The 22,032-nt window shown below is 43.1% G+C and overlaps 1 protein-coding gene across 1 annotated transcript in view; it reads right to left on the bottom strand.

Moving 5' to 3' along the window:
- LOC144770388 (uncharacterized) overlaps window positions 1-22,032 on the bottom strand; it is a 103,582-nt gene that overhangs the window by 15,728 nt on the left and 65,822 nt on the right. The window contains exon 2 of the transcript XR_013598879.1: window positions 10,818-10,991. The gene's annotated coding sequence lies outside the window, so the exon portion shown is untranslated. The remainder of the gene's footprint in view (window positions 1-10,817; window positions 10,992-22,032) is intronic.

Raw genomic sequence — 22,032 nt, forward strand, 5'->3', positions numbered from 1 at the left:
TATGTAGTCCTGGCTGTATGACAGACGTGCTTGTGGGAACCTAATAAAGACTCTGTTTAAACTATCCTTTGTGCCTTTGAGTTACTACACACTATCTACATCGGCTCAACCTGATTAATCAGTGAAGGTGGAGTAGCATTCTGCACTGCACAACCTTATTTAACCTCAAATGTATTGTGCGAAATGATCATTTCACTTCAGGGTAATTAATGGTGCCTTAGATGGAAATAAAAGAGTGATTCATCCCTCCATACTCCTTTGCTTTTTATCTAATAGTGGGATGGATCTGCACAATGGGAATGTCCTGTGTGGATATACCAATATAAGGGGCTAGGATATCAGAATTTTTTTTATAGATCTTGATCACAGCATCCAGATTGCCTGCAATAGATGGCCTTTTCAGAGTTCTACCACTGTTGTCAACTATCGGTTGGATTAGATTTCAAGCATTAGCATTACTTCCCTAAGTCCAAGTTTCAAAAATAGATTCCACCATTTTTAAGCACAATGGAAAGTGATCGCTATCGTATCTAGCCTCTACTTTTAAGAGTTACCCCATGAATTGGCACTAACCACTATGTTGTCAATTCTGCTCTTAGAGTAACCTCTTTTAAATGTATGGGCACTTTGTCTTTGTGAGGGCAACCTACCATTCCAGGTCCTCAGTCCCTGCCCTAAAACTAGTCTGATGATTTGGGCAGCTGCGGTTGTGCGCTGTACAGAAGTACCATCCTCCAAGGGAGGGACACCGCTGGCCATGTCCTCTTGTTCCAAAATGGTTTCTATCTCGACAACAGGTTCAAATTTACAGATAAAATCTCCACCTACATTTACTGTTGCCCTAGAATCTATAGAACTTAACATTTTTATCCTATAGGCCTATAACTGGGGATTCCATACTTGCAGGTCTTGGTCTGTTATAAATGTTTATTAAATAGATGTATGCTTTATTATGTAATTTTACTTTTACTCCAAGTATATCCAGTGATTTTAATTCCAACGGAGTTATTTCGATCTTTAAAGTAATTTTTGTCCATAGGACTGGGAAACACCCATTATAACGGTGGCAATTAGACGCGGTGCCATCGCAACGCAACTTTAACACCGGAGGACCCTTTGCGTCGCATGCCTTTACAACGCATGCTATAACTGCGCACTGACATTTCCGTCGCATGCAATTTGCAATGCATGCTCAAAATGTAAAAATGATTGCACGCCTTTACAACGCTGTACAAATTATTGCATTTCCATTGCATGCAATTTACAACGCATGCTAACGATGTAAAAATGATAGCATACATCAGCTCCGAACAAAAGGTGGTATGGATGCAAGGCAATAGGCTAAGCCTCAAAATTAGTGATTGCTTGCCTCAAAATAAATATTATTAGTAGAACTTTACTTTAGTGATTGCTTGCCTCAAAATAAATTGATCATCAACAATAAACAATTTTTACTAACATAGCCTATTGATTGACACAGTAAATAAAAAGGCTCAATATTATTAGTAAAACTTTACTAATATGCTAATCACGCACGCTAAGCCACAAAATTAGTTTTACACGCACGCTAAACCTCAAAATTAGTTTTACTAATAGCCTACTGATTGACACAGTAAATATAAAGGCTCAATATTATTAGTAAAAAAGATTGCCTTTACTAATATGCTAATCCTCAATAACGGAACAGAAGGTTGCATGGACGGAAGGTGGCAAGGACAGCTCGGTAATATTATTCATAACTAATACATAAATAATGGTAAATGTCAAATATTATGACTATGGTTATCCCAGATTTTTTTGCCTTGTGTTTAGCTGGTTTTCCACTTAGTTGGCCTGGGATCCTGCTAATCAGGCCCCAGGCTATCTGCTCTCACTGTAAAATGGACTCCATGTACCCTAGGTATATCTCCAATTGGATATTGGGTCACCTTATGAGCCCCTGTAAAGTGTACCATAGGTACCCAGGGCATAGGTGCATCCAAGGCCTACCAGGGGCTGCAGCATATCTTATGCCACCCCTGGCTGGCCATCCAAACTGGCACAACTGGCTGATCACTCAGCTGGGGCAAGGTCGTGTAATCACCCCTTGCTTAGGTATATTATTCCTATCCCTACCATTATATATAGACAAATATGCACCTATAAGTCACTCCTATGGCAGGCCTTAACAATCCTGAAGGCAGAGTGCTTGGTTTTATGTGAGATGGTGCTCTAGCATGAGCTGAGCCTGTCTGCAGCTTTCGGAACCATAGGCCAGATGTAGGAGGCCATTTACCGACCGGTAACGGCCGATTTCGGCTGTTACCGACCGGTAAATGGGTATTTGTGATGTAGGTGGCCAATTTTACCGATTCGCTAAATTTACCGAATCAGTATTTTTAACGATTCGGTAACTGCCAGATGTAGGTGGGACTCTTCTGAGTCCCAAAGGCCTTACAGATTCGGTATTTTACCACCCAATCCAATTGGGTGGTAAAATACCGAATCCAGGTGTGCATGCACATGTGTGCATGCACACCTATGCCATGTGACAGACAGACATGCCCTTAGGGCATGTCTGTTTGCCACATGGCACACATGCCTGTATTTGGGGTGCTAGAGGGTGTCAAAGTGACACCCCCTGCACCCTTGCAGGATTCGGTATTTACCGAATCGGTAAATACCGATTCGGTATTGCCCATTGATTCGGTAAATACCAATTTTTACAGATTCGGTAATTCAATTACCGAATTTACCTACATCTCACTCCTTCTATTTTACCGATTCATAAATACCGAATCGGTAAAATTCGGGATTTATGAGTCGGTAAAATAGAATTACCTACATCTGGCCCCATGTCCTTATAGCTGTTCTATGATATAGCCATACCATATACTCTTAAGTGCATTATAATCCTCGCGGTTGAATGCTAACTTTGGTTTGGCTTTATCAAAACAGGTTGTGTAAGTCGGGTGTCATTGCGACCGCGGGGACCAGGAGGTCTGGCGCTGGGCGCGGTCCAGACGCGGACGGGTGCAGGTGGGCTTGCCTTAGCGGCACGCCTGTTGCGCGCCGCAGCGCAGCGGCCCGCCATAAGAATAGGAGGTGGGAGGGAGGAGCAGCTGGGAAGGGGGAACAGACGAATGGGAGCGGGGGCGGGGCCGCAGGGATGTATCGGCTAACTGGCACCGGAGAAAGGAAAAACAAGCACAAGCGCGGACTTAGGCAGGAGACAAGCACTGAAAAAACAAAATGCTTTTGCAATGTTAAAACATCGGAGAGATAGCATGCCTTGTTCCGGTTTGCGAGGCATCATCATACAACCATAGGATCTGACCACCTGATGGTCTACTTCTCATTGAGGGAACAGCATTGACACAAAATAATTTAAAGTCCAACTTATGTGGTGTTTCCAGTGCCCCGGTTTCCTGTAGCGGGCAAAAGTCATATGGATTCATATACTCCTGCCATTCACAGGCTATTAATTTATGCTTCAGCCCTGCTATATTCCATGATATTAAATGCGTTTCTAATAGCTGGGTTTCATCATTACCGGGTAAGGGCCTAACTAGTACAGGCTCAGCTACTATATCCGCCCTTTGTGCTAGTGGATATTCCTGTAAGTTTATTAAAGGAGGATTTGAGATTAGGGTTTCTGTAAGGGGACATAAGGATCCATCACATTGGTCCCCCTCATGTCTGTGCCCCTTACCCTACCAGTCTGCCTTTGTCCCCTGGTGATATGATACACCGTCTGTTCAGGTGTGTGGGAGAGTGGGTCTGTAGTACAATATGACAGGTGGCAAGAGTGGTCAGGCCGGGTCTAGGGCGGTGCGACCGGTGCCACTGCACCAGGTGCTGACTTCACGGGTCACGGGTTTGCAAATTTATTTTGGTTTCAAAGCACCTGCTGCCAAGTTCCTTGCCTCCAGTAATTTCCAGGCAACAAAAAAAATATCAAGATAACTCGGTGATTAATCTTCCTGGGGAGAGATTGGAGTTTTGTCTAGTTGAGGTTTTGACTGATCATAAAACAGGCCAGAGGATTAATACGCCTGCTGAAAAGAACGTGTACCAGGCAGATCACAAAGTGCATATAATGTAAATAGGTCAGTGGGTTACTGCCTTTTGTTACTTTCAGTTTATAAGTTAAGATCCTAATATAGAACAGTGAATTATTAACGGTCATCAAAGAACAGTATGCACACTGCAAAGTACAAATTTTAGCATAGATTAATATTGTAAAAAGGGTTCATTTGAGTAGAAAGCTATTCCTATTATTAAAGAGAAGCCCCTACTATGGTTCTCCATTTTCAATTCTGAGTTTGTGCTTCTCCAGACCAAGCACTCTTAAACTCTACTGCCTATCAGTATGGATGACATGTCACTCCTACACCTTGTAGTCGTCCGGCTTATGTAACATTTACTATAAACTGATTTACACACTTATGATTGGTTGTCTCTATGTAACGTGTGCGCATGTGCGTGCTTGTGTGTGTGTGTGTGTGTGTGTGTGTGTGTGTGAGCGATGCAAAGTGCTCTGACTCCCTACATTGGTATCAGTAGCGCTAATCTGCTAATTAAAGGAATCTGAAAGATGATGGAGACTTGAAAGGCACTGTTAAAAGCAAGTGGTGAGGGAATCACCTCCACCATGGTTGGGGGGCGCCAACAAACATTGCCGCACCGGGCGCCACCAGTGCTAAAGCCGGCCCTAAGACTGGCACACACTTGAAAAGAGTCTGCCAACCAGCACTTGCCTGCCCCAACTAGGAGTCCTCTAGTCTAGAGGAAAAGGCCATTATCCAGAGATAAAGAAAGCCTGCCAGCAACGTGGCAGTGACAGAGCAGCTGCTCTCACTGCAGTCAGCTCAAATGACAGCGAACAATCACCATCAGCACCATCCTCCAAGGCCAAAAGGCTTGCACAGCAGTGTGACACCAGGTGGCCCCCAGCACAACCACAGATTCAGATCCACTGTCTGCTGGCTCAGACTGGCCGGCAGTGACTTCAGGCTAAGACAGGTGAGTCCAGCAGACTCCAAACACTCATAAAAGCTGCAATGAAAGTTGTGTGTAAATGTGGATGAGATGGTTGACGTGGCTACAAATGCCAGCATCTTTTTATTCTCTCACTATATTTGTTGGTCTTCAGGTGGCTCATAATTTACAATAACGGAGCATGCTCCTTAAAATGAAAGATAAATGCAAGTTAAATTCATCGGTAAGAAATGCGGTCTTTTGCATAATGAAATGTGCGTGTGTTTTAGCACAGCGTGACCATGAACTGAATACTAGTTGGAACAGGGGCTTTTAATGCAGTGCTGAAATGTTGTGGAAACCAGATTCCGGTTCATTCCAATATTGTTGTCCTTAGAACCAACTGACCCATGTTCAACTGCTGTTCACATGGAACCCATCTCCACTTCGGCCATCAAAGTTCTCGTTTGAATATTTGTTTCCACCACCAAGATCTGCACCTGTGGCGGCTCCACCCGAGGCCTTGCCCCGGGCTTCCAGGCAGCCACTTCTCCAATCTATATCCCTATACAAACACACAGATGTAACAGCTTCTCATACCCAATGTATGGATCTCTGCACAGCAGCTGCCAGCAGGGGAGGCTCTTTGTATCCTCTTCACTGCGGTGTGTTGCATTGTTTATGTCTTTTCGCCAAGCAGCAGTTGCTGCTGAAGTACTATTGTTAAAGTCTGAGCTAGGTCATTCCAGACTCTACACTTCTGCATATTTCAGAGCCAGTTTTCAATAGGTTGTTTTCCTGTCTCATCTCCAGATGAAGAAGCAAATTAGAGGTGCAATAAGGCAGTTTATCAGTTATTCTGCCTAGGGCTAAACTTACATTTTAGTGTAGGGTGTTTTTTCTTTTCCTTTCTTTGTTGTTTGCATTTGTGTTTACGTATAGTTATCATGTTCTATGTGAAAGTCTGGTGTGAGTGTAATAGCACTGGTAGCTACAATAGTAACCATTTCTGCATCACACAATAATATAGTAGTCAAGGGCATGCTGAGGATTTTAAGTTACATTTAATTAAATTATGCCAGCATAATTTAAATTTTGACCAGTCCTACCAGTAATTCATCAGAATACATTAAATTACCAATAGACGGCTTGTATGATAACAGGCATATTTAACGGCTTAGTGGGAGTGCAATGCATGTTGCCAAAATGACAGCTCTCACTGGCATGAATAATTATGCTGTGCTAGTTCGGCGCCTTGCACATGCCCTGAAAAATGGACTAATGATAAGTTTTTCATCCCGTGTCTCAAGCATTTCAAGCAATGCAGTATTTTCAGACTTTAATGCATTCATTTATTCTCACAAGTTTGTGTACCCAAAATACTGTCCAAAAGAATATTATATTCTGTACAGAGAAAATGAGTTGCTTGCACTCTGTAATTTTTTTTAGCTATGAGCTAAAGAGATAGTTGGACGTTTTCTGGAGTATAAGGACAATAGAGGGAAACGCGTGCTAGATTGAGTAAGCACCTTCTGGTTTGTGTAGCGCAATAACCCGCCCAAAAATAAACTCAAACCAGAAAATGATGTGCGATCTTTGCTACTCAGGGACAATCTGGTGCTATTTACATAGTCAGGCAAGACACGGGAAAGTAAAAATCACAATCATCAAAAAAGTAATGTTTGAGGGAGAGGTGTGGTGCAGCGGCCAGAGCGGCTGACTCCGGAGTGTGGGGCTCACAGTTTGATCCCCAACGGTAGCTCAGCTCAGCATCATGTGACTCTGGTCAATAGCTCACGTAATCTCCCTGACTGCCTGCATTGCCCTCTCCCCCTCTGGTGTGATTAGTTCACGCTTTACAAATACCGGGTTTATCTATCTATATATATATATATATATATATATATATATATATATATATATACGAAAGTATGTCTGTCTGTCTGTCTATTTGTCCTTTACGCATTACTACACCATTCATCTGATCGCCATGAAATTTTGGGAAGTTGTTGAGTACACTCCCGCGAAGGTTTCTGGAACAAATTTTTTTTAAATATCGGCCCCCCAGGGCCCTCATAATCTTTCGAATACTGATGTACGCAACAGACAAAAAAACAACAAATCGTGTATCCACAAGCACTCGAATAAATAAATAGAATTAAAACACCATTCACCCGATCGCCATGAAACTTTGGGAAGTTGTTGAGTACACTCCCGCGAAGATTTCTGCCATAAACTTTTTTTAAATATTTGCCCCCCAGGGCCCTCATAATCTTTCGAATACTGATGTACGCACAAGACGGAAAAACAAAAAATCGTGTACCCACAAGCACTCGAATAAATAAATAGAATTAAAACACCATTCATCCGATCGCCAGGAAACTTTGGCAAGTTGTCGAGTACACTCCTGCAAAGGTTTCTGGCATAAACCTTTTTTAAATATCGGCCCCCGCAGGGCCCTCATAATCTTTCGAATACTGATGTACGCACCAGACGGAAAAACAACAAATCGTGTATCCACAAGCACTCGAATAAATAAATAGAAATAAAACACCATTCATCCGATCGCCATGAAATTTTGGGAAGTTGTTGAGTACACTCCCGCGAAGGTTTAGGCCATAAAAGTTTTTTAAGTATCAGCCCCCCGGGGCCCTCATAATCTTTCGAATACTGATATACGCACAAGACGGAAAAACAAAAAATTGTGTATCCACAAGCACTCACATAAATAAATAGAATTAAAACACGATTCATCCGATCGCCAGGAAACTTTGGGAAGTTGTTGAGTACACTCCCGCGAAGGTTTCTGGCATAAATTGTTTTTAAATATCGGCCCCCCATGGGCCCTCATAATCTTTTGAATACTGATGTACGCACCAGACGGAAAAACAAAAAATCGTGTATTCACAAGCACTCGAATAAATAAATAGAATTAAAACGACACTTTGAAATGTTTTCCTTATTAAAATGAATACGTTTCAATAAAAATGACACAATGTAAATTGAATGTTATCATGACGAGTTTCCTTGAATTTCCTTTCTTCGGAGATCGCAGCAACGCGTGATGGGTAAGCTAGTATCGTATAAAATGTCTAGTTCCTTTGTACATGCTTGATTTGTTGCAGATTTTAATATATCTGTTGAGCGAAGTGATGGGGTTTATAAACTGTGGTAATTATGTGACAAATAAAATATGTCATTACAGCTTAACCCTGCCTAATTGTCAATTTCTTTTAGAGCAGAGTGTATAATAACATACGTTCCAGCTCACATGGTGCCACCATGTGACACACCAGGAGACCGTGTCATGGGAACTGATATCACACGGTGACAGGGAAATTGAGCTGAGAACCACTGTAAATAGTGGCTTTCCCGTTTGTTTTCCTAGGCTTTGAATTGCTGATGTCCATTAAGGGGTGTGAAAACGTCCCAGGACATCAGCACCAGCCCCATCCAGGTTTTTTTGGGGGGTGGTGGGGCCTTCTGGGCATTGGGGTTCAAAAATGTCTCATAGGTACTTCTCGGCATATGGCCCGCCCCTATACGGCCCGCCCCCTCCTCACACGGTGAGATTGTTCTTAAATTTGGCAGGTATGTAATAATAATCCACATGTACTTGCAGAAAGACGTTAGGCTGGCTGGACTTAATGCACGCTTTCTAACTGTACCCTACCTGACTCCGCTCCCTTGCTACTATACTCCCTGGACCGCTCCCTGTAAGCCCGCATGTCCACAGACTACTATTTTAGAGTTCCCGGAGTTGTTTTCCCTTTCCCCCACTGGTTCAATAGCTTATGTATTTTAAAATTATATTAACTTCCATTTTTGGGGCAGCTTTTAATCACAAACCCTCTGAGTTTCTCGAAACCAACCGGGTTCTCTACCCCTCTCACACGGCTTTCCGCCCCGGTTAAGGGATGGAAATCGCCATACTATCAGTGATGGAAGAAACCAGAAAAATTCTTGATGCAGGAGGGGCAGCGGCCATAATCCTCTTTGACCTGAGAGCGGCCTTCTATACGGTTAACCACTGTGTCTTGATTCACCGCCTCAGGTGCACAGGAGTGACTGTACAAGAGAGAATCAACTTCAAGGCCCTCTGCATTGCCCATAAGGTGCTGGACGGAAGGGTACCCTCTATCAATAAAGCCATGATTCGCCCCTACAGGGCTAACAGAAAACTCAGCTCAGATGAATTTCACCTTGCTGTGGTCCCCAGGATTAAGAAGGCAAGAAGTGGCTGATGGCTCTTCTCGTTCAATGCCCCGAGACTCTGGAATTGCCTTCCACTTCCATAGGGAACCAAATCACCTGATGTTTCGGAAACAACTAAAGACCCTGCTCTTCCCCTAGAGTATTCTGTCCTCTAGTTACGGCTTCAGCGCCGGGATGCTTCCAAGTAGTCATGTGCTATATAAATGCCAATCCAATCCAATCCACTTCTTAGAGCTTCTTATGGCTAAAAATTGACTTACTTCCAATATTCCTCTCCTTACATGGCCTTCATTTCTTCACTTTACACGCGATAAAAATAATTTGAAATGTCACACATTGGCACTGTAACATCACTTTACGCACACTGAAACCATAGAAATGTCACTCATAGCATTCTAAAAACTTGGCAGCTATAATATTATAATATTTCGAACTGTCACATTTGCAGGAGTGTGATGGTTAGTAGTTGTGTATATTTAATGGCCTCCACCAATTACTTTAAATGATTGTAAAAAATGTAATTGTGATTTGTGATTTGGGGTAAACGACTGCTCATCTCATAGAATAATCACAACTCGAGTCAGGTTGAACCCTTAGAGTCACAAAATGAACATGAGTTTCACCCCCTGCTAATACTTGTGCAGAGCAGACAGGCTTAACTTAGGGGAGTGTGAGGAATATGTATGCAGAACAGTAATAAAGTGAGAACACCAAGCAATAAAAATACCAAACTAGAGTAAAATGTAATAAGTAAAATGACACCAAAACAAGAATAATCCATTAAGGGGTATCAAACATATGAAGATTAAAGTGATAATAGCACTGAAAACGATTATGCACCAATGATAGTCAATCATTGCAATAGAGTTCTACATTGGGACCGAGTCTGTGAAATTGAAGTCAAAATCCTTCAGTGGGTCAAGCAGTCAGGCTGTATTTGACAATGGCTTCCATGAGGCTGGGTACCTTATTGTACAGGGCCCACTAATATACTGCTGCATAGAAGCTCCAATTGGGAGAAACTAGGGGTGGGCAGAAGTCGCGTAATGGACTTCGTGGAGAGGCACGGAAATTGAAGCAATTTCCGTGCCTCTCCGCAAATTTCCGTTACGTGACACCCACCCGCTGCCCGCCCGCCTCCCACCCGCAATATTAAAAAGATTAAAGCTGAAATAAGAGTTAAAACACTTACCTTATCTCTGGGACATCTCTTCCTGTCTATCGTGCCTTTTTCTTTGAAACTGCGCATGTGCGGGAGCCTGCGCTTGCGCATTCCTCGCCCGCCGCCCTCAGGCGGGCGGCGGGCGGGAGGTGGGCAGACGGTGTGCGGACATTTCCGTCCCGCCCTGAGTGTGTGGAAATTTGCCCCGTTTTTCCGCCTTCTTTGCGGAAGGGGCAAATTTACGCACATTCCGTGGCCGGAACGGAAATGTCCGCAAACCCCTAGGAGAAACCTCTTTCTTCAAACTAGCGAGGCCATGCCTTGGATGGATAGACTGGATTTGTTAGTTCTGGGTCACCAGAGGTCTGATAATCCAAAATGTTTGTAAGTTCCAGCTTTTCAGAGGTGGTATGACAAATGCAGTTAGACGCAGCCCAGCTTAACAATATCTGAGGTACAGCACTTGGGAGTTAACGCTCACTTCATGAGAGGCCCTCTGCAGGTTTCAAGTCAGGTAAAGTTGTTACTGGTCAGCTGGGCACGTCAAGGAAAAGTTCTTTTGCAGCATGTTGTGGCCCCGTAGCTACAAAGATCAGCCAATTGACACTTGGAGTCCACTTTTTTGTCCTGGTTACAAGGGAAAGCAGGTCCAATCCTTTAAGGTAAAAAAAGTACAAGATTTTATTGTGTATAGGTCATTATTTAAAACCAATACAATTTTGTATTAAAAATCATCAGTTTTGTCATAACTTTCCTATTTACAAGCAGAAGTCATCTATTCTTAATACACAAACATTTTAACCTAGTGTATTGGTTCCCAATTCAGCAGAATTTAGCTACCAATTATGTATAAGTCAGCTGGTCGTTTCCCATTGATTGTGTGCAAAACTCTTGATGCATTCTTGTAATTTTTCAATTCTTTGCCCCAAACTTGAAAATTTGCGATATACCTCTAATGCCCAAGAAAAATGTGAACTATATACAGGTTACTACTGGGTATTAATCATCCTCGATGTCATAATTCAAAGACTAGTGCAAAAAAATGCAAAGGCACATATCATAACAAAGTGATAATGTCTAAAATTGGCCTAAAATGAAAGCATTAAACGTGAAAAATTGTGCGTTACATACTTATTGTAGTCGGGTAAACACTTAAAAAATTGATATACGAGTTAGTACTCAGTATTAATTGTCCTCAATTTCATAGCTGAATTCATGTGCAAAAATACAAATGTAGACTAGATATTACAGATCCTCAATTTCATACCTAAAAACATGTGCAAAAATACAAGTTTGAACTATATACAAGTTAATACCATATATTAATGATCCTCAATTTCATGGCTAGAATTATGTGCAAAAATACAAATGTGCTTATCACTAAGACAATGATGGTATCCAAAGTCGACATGTAGTATAATATATGGCATGGTTGTTGATATCTGGATAATTAATCATCCAAAAAATACTAGCTATAACCATGCACTATAGTTCAATACTGAGCCACCCTTTTCCCCCCCGCCACATTACAATGGCGGGGGGACCGCAACGTAGGGAAACACCGCCCGCCACTTTTCCGCCCTGGTCACCTTGTGGCCGGGGCGGAAAAGGAATAATATGGTGGCGGTGTCTAATAGACACCGCCAGACATATTATGATGTGTGGTGTGCAGTGCCTTTCCGCGGTGGCGCTGCCGGCACGGAAAGGCATGCGGTCTTCACTCTGGGGCCCCCTGCGGGCCCCCAGAGTGAAGTACAGGTGGGGGGTGCACATGGGGGGTACCTGTGGTACCCCCCTTCATTGTCATTTGCAAAGCGGCAGGCACCGCGCGGTGCCTGCCGCTTTGCAAATGACGATGTTAAAGTGCATTTTCAGCATTGAGGCGGGCGGTGCAGAGAGCACCGCCCGCCACAATGCTGAAAATACAGGATGTGCCCGCCACTGTGGCGGGCACATCCTAATGGCACCCCTGGGACCCCCGCCCTTATGGCGGGCGGTCCCAATTTACGATGGGATGACGGGCGGGCAAAGTCTGCGCGTCATCCTAATGGACCCCCTAATGTGCAAAGTATGCGGATGCAATATAGCGGTCATATGCTGAGAGACACTCTTCTTCCACAGGTTCAAAAAGTGTTCTCAACAAGGGTGTCTGGAGGTGCCATATTTATGACCGGCACCAACTAGTATATTACTCCTGGCTCCACCCACAGCGAATGGGTAAATGTTCTCAGGGGTAACCCTACTCGCTTTTGAAACTGTTCCTGTTTGCCCTTCTGTAAACATCCCACAGTGCCCTCTCACTCTTAAAATCCAAGATGGAGGAAAGCCTTTTCTTTTTGTGCAGAGGTTGTGCACCCGCCCAGAGATGTGACCAGGTTAATAAACACTCTTCTTCTCTGGGGTCATCCTATGCCAGTTCTGAATATAGCTTTTCCGCCACTGTATTTGGTGCCAGCCTGATTAGGAGGACAAAGGCTGGGGTCTTTCCATGTGTCGCCAAACATTTGCCTGTTCCAGGGGACACCCCTTCGAAGTAAATTAAGTTCTTGTGCCCACCACACTCGTCTTCCTTCCAGGGGAAGAGAAAAACACCGCCTGACACTCAAGCCATTGTACCTGCCCTAGGATCCGTTTTCATACCATTCATCATGGTTAATTCCTGGCTGTGCCACTGCTTATGACCGAATGCAAATTAGCCCCCAGCAGCTTCAAGCAGGGAAAAGGTAACTTTCTAAAATATACCTTTCCCTACTATTAATTAAAAATACGACTTCACACCAACGAGTTGGGATTTTAATGACTACTAAAAATAGTTGTTTCGTTATTTTTCTAGCTGGACCCTAACCGGAGATACCAACATTTATTTTTACTATTGCTTCCCAGTGTTTCTCTTTGGGATAGCAAGAGCCTTCTTACAGTGAAAATAGCTTTTGGGTGATAGCCACAATAAGGGCATGTTAACTTTAAATTTCTACTGTCTTCTTCTATATACCGTGCACCATACCTTGTGGGCTACAAGACCTACATAGGGGTGACTTTTTAATATCTTTAAATGGAATGTTTTTAGGTGTCAAAAAAGGTTATGTAGAAAGAATGCACAGAAGGTTTTACAGTGCAGCAGACAGGATTCACATTGTAGGCCTGAAGTCATGCTTGCAGTACAGCGGTCATTGATGGCACTATAGGTCCTGCAGTCCTCTAAAAGCATTACATTTTCAGACTCTGTGTTCACTTTCTACACCATATAGTAGGGACTTCCAGGCAAGTTAAATGTTTCAATGAGGAATAAGCCAAATTAACCATATCTAAAAGGGTGTACAGGTACTCTATTAGCAGGGGAAAATTGCACAGCAAAGTAGATACAGAAAAAATCTGGAGGGACGCAACACAGAATATGGCAATTTCCTACAATGATTATTAGAAAGAAGTATGATTGTTACAAATAGATATAGGGCAATGAATATGGCGGCCGCGTAGGACATGGTTTGAGGTTCCTCTGGCTCCGCCATGATAATCGCCTTGCTATCGCTTCTTTTGCAATATCATCCCGGGCAGAGGGGACGTGGCTTGGACCCGGGAACACAAGCGGGTTTGTTCAGGAGGTGTACGGGCCGCAGAACTGCAATCCGGTGCTGTGAACCCCGATAGAGACTGGAGAGCCAAGGCCTTACTGTCTCGGCGGACGAGAGGGGTGGCTCCCGTTGGTCCATCCAGAGCCCCAGCAGTAGTGGTGGTGCAGCTCTTTGACCCTTCTGCCCTGCATGCAGATACCTGCTCTGCGGCTCAGAGCAAGTAGAGTCGATTCAGGGCAGCGGGAGGTCTGAGGACTTGGTGACCGCCGACAGGGAGCCCTCGGCCTGCAAGTGTGAAGCTGTAGCCAACGTGGGCCGGGAATGAGAGGTGAGCAGCTTCAGGGAGCGGTGATTGCAGGAGAGTCCCCGGCTCCTACAGTCCAGAGAACTAGAGATGGTAGTGCTGAGCCCCCTGCGGACACTCAGGAGTGCATCGCTGTGCATCACAGGGCAGACGGAGAGACCGAGAGTGTGACCCGCGGGGCCGCAGAGACGGTGCACCGGCAGAAGAGCCCAGGCTGCATTTGTGAAGGCTGAAGGATCTGAGGCCATGCGTCGGGCCCCTCAGGAGAAGAGGACCACCTGACGACCTATCGGTGAGTGCAAGGAGCAAGCACTAATGGAGTAACCCCAAAACCAGAAGCCCATTGTTGTGTCTTGCTAAATGATGAGCGAGACTACTAGTTAACAATTAAGTATTTTATTCTGAATAAAAGAGCTTGTGGGGAGACGGAACGGAATGGCTGAAAAGATCAATAGGAAAGCTCTAACTCAGCGCAGCTGGAGGTGACGTCACATAAATAGTTCAGCAACATTCCAACACACGTCAGTATAATTCCCCAATAGGAAACAAGGAGGAGAAGAGGGAAGAAATAGACTAGACCTACAACATCTCCCTTTTTAACAGAAAACAGAATTAACACATTTCATAGTCTTTAAAGGATTCAGGTAACTTGGAAATTCTGCCAAACCTAGTGCAGGTACCTTCCCACCCTCCATGACATGCTGATATATCATTTCCTGAATTATTGGATGTGGGAACTTCTTGACCAGACAACATATCATCATTTCTTAGTGTACCATACACAATGTCATTACACAACTCTGAGTTGGTTACGGTTTCCATGCTTGGCATTTTTCTCTCATCTTTAGCATTGTGATTACTAGGATATTGACAGCCCTGCTCATTATATACAATCGACCCATAGTCTCCTTCACCTGTATATGTGTTAAGCCACGAAAATTCATTTTCAAAAACAGTTTTGTCATTCATACTCTTGAACCATAGCTCAACGTGATGTTTCTTTAGATTGATTGCGTCACTCTTGTTACGCCAACCCAGATGCCTAAGACAGATAGCACTATCTGAAACATCGACTACTTCTTCTGGGTTGAAATATTTAGACTCCCCTTTAAGCTGACTGTTAGGTTTTTTAACTAGAGCCCAATCTCCTTTGCAGAACTCTTTGCGAACAGCTCTAAGTACATTGTCGTGATACGTTTTTGCTTTCATCTGGCAGTCAATAATATTCTTTCTGACTTCAAGTTGTTCATCGCTGAGGGCAACAGTTGTTGGTAAGGGCTTCTCACCACACATGAGCTTTGGTACTATCATATTGTCACACCTTCTTCCTCTCATTAGAAAAAACAGTGAAAACCCTGTAACACTGTTAAGAGTTGTATTGTATGCAAATACTCTTTCTTTGATGAACTTCTTAACTGGAATTCTTGAAGCCACAGCTAACTGTATCCCATCTTTGAGAAAACGATTCATCCTTTCAATTTGACCGTTGGACTTGGGTGAATACAAAGGAGTTTTCTCTTGCCGAATGCCATGTTTGTCCAGAAAAGCAGTCATTTTGTTTGATGTAAGCTGCTTTCCATTGTCTGACACCATGATGCGGGGACTGCCTTCAATCGCAAAACACGTGTCCAGAAAGTCTATGACAGCATCTGAGTCAATAGTATGTACAAACTTGTGATAAATCCACTTACTGTAGTAGTCACTAACAGCTATTACAAAATGTTCATCAGACTCTAAAATTTGAAAGGGGCCAGCCATGTCAATCGCAATCTTCTACCATGAAGAACTTGGGATAGACACGAGTTGCATCTCTTGAACTCGAGGTTTCCAATGTTTGTCTGATTTAATACAGACCTCGCATCAGTCAACAAATAAATTAACATCGAGATCCATTTGAGGCCACCAGTATTGTTCTTTTAAAATGTTATTAGTCATGGTAGACCCTAAGTGTGAACTGTGTGTAATAGCAATTAATTGGTTTCTGATTTTGGTCGGGGGAATGAGTAAATCTCCTCTCATGAGGAAACCTTTGACGATGCTTAACTCATCAGATACATGTAACATCACTTTAAAATCTGCAGAAAGATTCCGAATAGGGGGCCAAGCGGTAGACATGTAGCTTTTGACTTTTTTCAATATTAAATCCGAATTCATTGCCTTCTTCCACTCCTTTTCTGATATTACATTGTTAACACCCTGAAAGCTCTCTATACTAGAAACTACACATTCAGTCTCATCCTCACCTGTGCATTCAGGATCAGGAGTGGGTAGCCTGGAAAGAAAATCAGCTCTGATATTGTCCTTGCCTGGTAGATGTCTAATTGAGAAATTATATTCTTGTAATTTCGCAAGAAGTCTCACTAATCTGGCTGAAGCCCTCCCATTACCTCTACCGTAACCATCAAACATGTACGTGAGAGGTTTATGATCTGTAACTAACTCGAAATTTTTGCCCCACAAACACATCTTACGTTTATCTACAGCCCAGACACATGCTAGAGCTTCTCTTTTGATAGTACTGTAATTTTTCTCCGTGCTAGTCAACCTGCATGAAATAAAAGCCACAGTGTGCACATGCTTATCAACTTTCTGAGTGAAAACCGCTCCTATACCCACCGAACTGGCATCTACCGTGATAATGTTTGTCCCCTTGGTATCGAATGGTTTTAAAGTGGGAGCATTTAAAATGGCTTTTTTGATATCAGAAAAAGACTGATCTTGTTGACCCTCCCATACAAATTGTTGTCCTTTGCGTAACAGAGCTCTCAGCGGTTCAACCATGTTGGAATAATTTTCAATAAACCTTGAGTAATACTCACTGAGACCTAGAAATGATCTAAGAGAGTCTTTATCTTCTGGTCTGGGTGCATCAGAAATCGCCTGTACTAAATTCATTTTGGGTTTGATGCCATCCTGACTGAGAACGTGACCCAAGTATTCTAATTCTGACTTAAGAAATTCGCATTTGTTCTTAGAAACTGTCATACCCTTCTTTTGCAACTTACCAAGTACTGATTCTAAAATAGTGTTGTGTTCATTTATGGTACTTGCATGGACGAGGATGTCATCCTGGAATTTCTGGACACAGCTCATACCTCCAAACATATTCTCCATGAGTTTTTGGAAGACGCTAGCTGAAGATGCTAGACCAAAAGGTAAACGTATATACCTGAAGGCGCCTGAAGGAGTAATAAATGTGGTTAGTTTCTTGGAATCATCATCAAGCTTGATCTGGTGGTACGCCGACTTGAGATCAATGAGCGAAAAATATTTCGAACCTGCAGTGGCAGCTAATATTTCCTGTATTTTAGGAAGGGGAAAACAATCCACCAATATATCCCTGTTCAAAGATCTCAAATTGGCGCACAGACGGTACTCACCACTTTTCTTCTTAATTAATACAATACCGGAAATCCACTCAGCTGAATCAGCTGGTTCTATTACGCCTTCATTTATAAATTTGTCCAATAATGTTTGTAACTCATCTTTTACAGATAATGGTAAATATCTAACTTTATGTCTGACTGGGATGGGGTCTTTTTTAAGAATGATTTTATGAACAAAACCTTTTACACATCCTATGCGATCTTCAAATAGAGACTCGTATTGGCTTAATATGGTAGCGATATCATCATTGTTGGGTGTTATAGAAGATACATCAATACTTGATACGAAACCATCATCAAAAACAATGGGATCGTCTGTTCCCGGCTTCAAAGTTATTTTTAACTTAGCTAGATCCCTCCACCCGACAATGTCTCTACCTCGTTCGGCTACATACATCTTAGTCATAACACACCTGCCTTTTATGTTTAAAATGTCTTCAAAGTAACCAAACATGTTGATGTCAAACTCACCGGACGCCTTCGGGTTTACATCTGATGACAATAAATCTGTATTTGGCCAATGCTGGAAAAACTTTTTGTCTGAGATAATAGTTATCGGCGATCCAGAATCAGCTGTGATATTAAGTTGAATTCCACCAACATAAGCTGTGCCTAAAGGACCTTTGATACTATTGTAATCGTCTTCAATCATTAATACAATGTTAGAACACATATTTTCATCAAATTCCTCTACATTACTCACTTTTGTAGGTATGAATCTTTTCTGGCCAAATGTGCCACAAACACCGGCAAAATGCCCTACCTTCTGACACTTTGTGCACTTCTTTCCGATAGCTGGACAATTCAACGAGTCGGCTTTGTGATTACGAGAACCACATCTAAAACATACAAATTGATATGTGTTAACATTTGAATTAGGTTTGAACGTATTACTCGAAAAGATCTCCCTTTTCTTTCTCTCATTCACCAAACTAATGTTAGAACTTTGACTATTCATTCTTGCTAACTCTTTAGACCCCGCCAATGAACGTTCTATGCCTTTTGCAATATCTATTGCTTCGGAAAGGGTAGGTCTTTTGCATGCCAACAAACGTTCTTGAATTTTACGCTCGTAACAGTGAAAAACAAATTGGTCAGGAATATATTCATCAACTCTGTCTTGTTAGTCACATTTTGTAGCCAGAACCCTTAAACTGGCTATGTACTCTTCCACATTTTCGTTTTCCCCTTGTTTCCTCATGGCAAAACGATGTCTGCCCACCATAATATTTTCCTCTTCATCAAATTGCCTTTCTAGTCTTTTGACTGCTTCTTGAAACTCGTCAAGAGGAATGAATTGGCCTGGTTCAGGTTCATATTCAGGCAAACTGTCAAAGATTTCTTGACCGGCGGAACCTAAAAGTCTAAAAAGAATGGCCATCTTACGCTCTGGTTCATATTTTTTACCCTTGATGGCTACTAAATATTTTTCGAAGGCTCTGAACCAATTGCGCCATTTCATGACAGGTTTGCCAGGTTCATTTAAGAAAGCTGGAGGTGCATTGAAATTGGATTCACTAGCCATATCTTCTTGTTTAAAGTCTTAATATAATTTTCAATTTTAAATCCTCTGTAGTACTATACTTTTGTAAACTCTAGAACTTATGACTGAAATCAAAATATATATTACTTATACCAACTTGCTTCTCTAATATGTATTTATAACTTTGTAAAAATACAATTTGTCATTCAAAATGTTTAACAGATATGTATACTTATAGATATAGTAGAAAAAGCAGTATTGAAAATCACATAACATCACATAAGAACGACCGAAAACGGGCCTTTACTCTTTTTCGAAATATGTTTGACTTGCTTGAATTAATAGATAGAAAAATTCTCCACTCGCCAACACCTAAAAGAAGAAATTGGTGTAGTCGCTTTACAATTTGAGCTCACTGCCGACTGTTACTCATTTTTATAAAAGTACCTTGTGAATTAGCGCCGCATTTCTGTGAGGCTTTGTGTTCCGATGCTATCAGGGAAAAAAAACAAAATGGCCTCACGTAACGTACGCTGATGGCGTAATGACGCGTGCAATGAGTCACCGGTAACAGCACAGCTGAGGTGGTTGACAGATGACAGTTGAACGAACGTAACTGTCAACTGAAACTGTAAACTTGCTGCAGGATTACCTCACAAACTTCCTTAAGCGCTGTGAACACCCAAGTTGAAGAATTTTTTAACCAGTGACAAATTCTGTAGAAAATGAGCAGTGTACGTAACTTGCCTGAGAATTTCTTTAAATCTGCTTGGCCAGTCACGACTTCTACACACGGAAAAATTCTACCGTCGATCGCTGCCTTACAGAAGAAAGAATGACTTCTGCAACCTTCAGTATCTCCACAAAAGTAACTGAGAAAAGGAATTAAAACTATGGAAAACTTCTTTTCTGACGAATGAAATTTAGTAACTTGCCTTTACTCTTTGAGCACGCCGCTCGAAATAACGTCACTTCCACAAGCTCTTCAGAAGGATTTTTCATCCCGTTCTCGTCGCCAATTGTTGTGTCTTGCCAAATGATGAGCAAGACTACTAGTTAACAATTAAGTATTTTATTCTGAATAAAAGAGCTTGTGGGGAGAGGGAACGGAATGGCTGAAAAGATCAATAGGAAAGCTCCAACTCAGCACAGCTGGGGGTGACGTCACATAAATACTTCAGCAACATTCCAACACACGTCAGTATAATTCCCCAATAGGAAACAAGGAGGAGGAGAGGGAAGAAATAGACTAGACCTACAACACCCCTATAGCGCATAGAGTAGAGGAACTGCTGGCAGGGCTTATGGAGGCAGGAACGAGGGCGGATGCCCTGGGACCCGGCTACTGGGAAAAGCGGTGGCGGCCTGCTTCACATACTGCACTGCTTAGACAATCTGAGCTTCTTCCCGTAGGATCGAGCCTACCTGACTGATTTGGACCCTCAGACAGCCAGTAAGAGGAGAGCATGAAGGCGGAGTAAGGCTGCCAAGAAAGATTGCTGTAGGGGGCTATCCGCTTGAGGAGTGGGTCCGGGAGCTGCGCGCCTGACCTGACACTAGAGGGTGGCTTCCAGCCAAAGCCATTGCGGCATGGAAGAGAGATAGTGAGTCATTGGCACCGGGAGTACAAGGCACTGGGCCCAGGTGTTAAACAAAGGGTTCAGGCAGATCAGGTCGATTACCCCTTTCAAGGTTTGCCCGGCGTCAGCCGCTTCTCACCCAACTCACGATTATCAAATAAAGAGGCAGGCGCTGGAGACTGGAAGGCAGGAAACAGGAGTTTTCTTCCGACGGAGCAGAACACATCAGATCAGACAACGAGGTATCGTTTCGAGGTGCTCTAACCGCATCTCTGAGGCCTGGCCTATTATACAGAGTTTTATGGCTTTATTACATTTGTGACATCCGTGGTATTGCTTTGAAGTACGGAAAAGGCATCTTTGGAATCCCCGGTTCAGGCCCGTTCCCACACATATCTACAGTAGGAGTCCCCACCCCTAATCTCAGCATGATGGCTATCGCGCAGCTGGACATTCCGCTGGGAACAGAAATGCGGGTAATTGATCGGATCTGGGGTGTGAGGGCATTGATTAATCCCCGCTCCTTTGAAGTGAGGCGAGGTCCTACTGTAGGGGCAATAAACTGCATCTGCTGGGCTAAGCGATGGCTTGGGATCAGGCCGAACAATCGGGCAAGGAGGAAGAGGTTATCAAAGGGCCTGTTTTATGAATGAGATGAAAGGGTGTGGGGGTTCAGCACGGAATGTGGCTCGGAGGCAGGGTCGCGCTGGAGGTGCGTTTAGGGCCCAAGCAGGAGAGACCGGGGGTCTGTCAAGGGGGGGGGGTGTGGTTCTCAAAAATCTGGATTCATATAATAGTACCGGACTCGAGAATAAAAACTTCGTCGAAATAGGACGAATTTGGTATCAGAAGACCGAGAATGACGAGTACATCAAGTACATGTATTTTCGGCATATTCGAGTGACGATTTCACCTCGAAATCGTCATTTACCTTCTAAACCCATAGCTGCATGTTGCCCTCTACATAGGCCTTAATCCAGTTGAATTTGATTCCACAAGGACACATACTCCTTAATCGACTTCTCTCTGACCCCAGTACAAGTTAGAACCATTGCCCCAGGCCGAGCTCGTTAGGTCAGTTCCCTCCCAGTGGCCGAGCAAGATAGCATCTAGGCCCAACCAGCCATAAAACCATTTCAGCGCGCACACCTGCCATATCTCGCTCACATCTTTCTCCACTCCTTTTCTTCACTTGCTTTATGATGGGGAGGTGACCATTTTTATTGGGGGTCCAGCGATATCTGATGAAATGTTGGGCCTTGCCGGATGATTTGTTATGAGCAGCACGACGTGAAATATGTACATGTCATCATGACTCTGCTTTTCTTTTGTAATCAGTAACCATAAATGCAATACCACGAATCCAAGGAA

Source organism: Lissotriton helveticus, chromosome 7 (assembly GCF_964261635.1).
Source record: "Lissotriton helveticus chromosome 7, aLisHel1.1, whole genome shotgun sequence".
NCBI classification, from domain to species: Eukaryota; Metazoa; Chordata; class Amphibia; order Caudata; family Salamandridae; genus Lissotriton; species Lissotriton helveticus.